This window comes from Elephantulus edwardii, unplaced genomic scaffold, assembly GCF_000299155.1.
Source record: "Elephantulus edwardii isolate Elephantulus edwardi_28Jun2011 unplaced genomic scaffold, EleEdw1.0 scaffold00013, whole genome shotgun sequence".
Taxonomy (NCBI): Eukaryota; Metazoa; Chordata; class Mammalia; order Macroscelidea; family Macroscelididae; genus Elephantulus; species Elephantulus edwardii.
The window spans coordinates 27,724,029-27,725,031 of NW_006399763.1; positions in this window are offsets into that span (position 1 = coordinate 27,724,029).

Sequence of the window (1,003 nt, forward strand, 5' to 3'; positions counted from 1 at the left end):
ACAGCTCAAAGGAATCAATTCTCCTTCTATCCTCCTTAGTCATTGTCCAACTCTCTGATGCATAACAAGTGATAGCAAAGACCACGGCCTGTATCAGACGCACCTTAGTCTCCAAAGAGACACCATTGCTCTTCAGTACTTTGGAGAGACCCCTAACAGCAGACTTTCCCATGGCAATACGCCTTTTAATTTCCTGGATACTGGTGCCAAGAGTGTTGACTGTGGAGTCAAGCAAACTAAAGCTGTGAACAATCTCAATGTCTTCACCATCCATCCTGATGCTGCCAATTGACCCAGTGGTGAGAGTCTTTGTCTTCTTGACATTTAGCCTCAATCCATATTAGAGGCTTCAGGCCTTGACCCTCTGCAGCAAGCGCTTCAGGTTCTCCTCAGTTTCAGCAAGCAGGGTTGTGTCATCTGCATAACACAGATTGTTGATAGATCTTCCACCGATCTTGACCCCACGTTTCTCCTCATAGAGCCCTGCCTCCTGGATAATCTGTTCTGCATACAGATTGAAAAGGTGTGGATATAGATGCATCCCTGGCATATGCCCTTCCCAATTTTGAACCATTCAGTGTTCCCTTGCTCTGTTCTGACTACTGCCTCTTGGTCCAAGTATGGGTTTCACATTAGAATGATAATGATCAAGTGTTCTGGGATTCCCATTCTTCTCAGAGTCAGCCACATTTTGTTATGATCCACACAGTCAAATGCCTTTGCACAGTCAATGAAACACAGACAGACATTCCTCTGGTATTCCCTGCTTTCAGCTAAGATCCATCTAACATCAGCTACAATGTCCCTAATACCACAACTCCTTCTAAATGCAGCCTGGACTTCTGGCCGTTCTCTGCTGATGAGTTGTTCCAGTCGTTTTTGGATAATCTTCCTCAGAATCTTGCTTTCATGTGAAATCAATGAGATTGTTCTATAGTTTCCACACTCTGTTGGGTCACCTTTCTTTGGGATGGGAACAAATATAGATCTCTTCCAGTCAGTT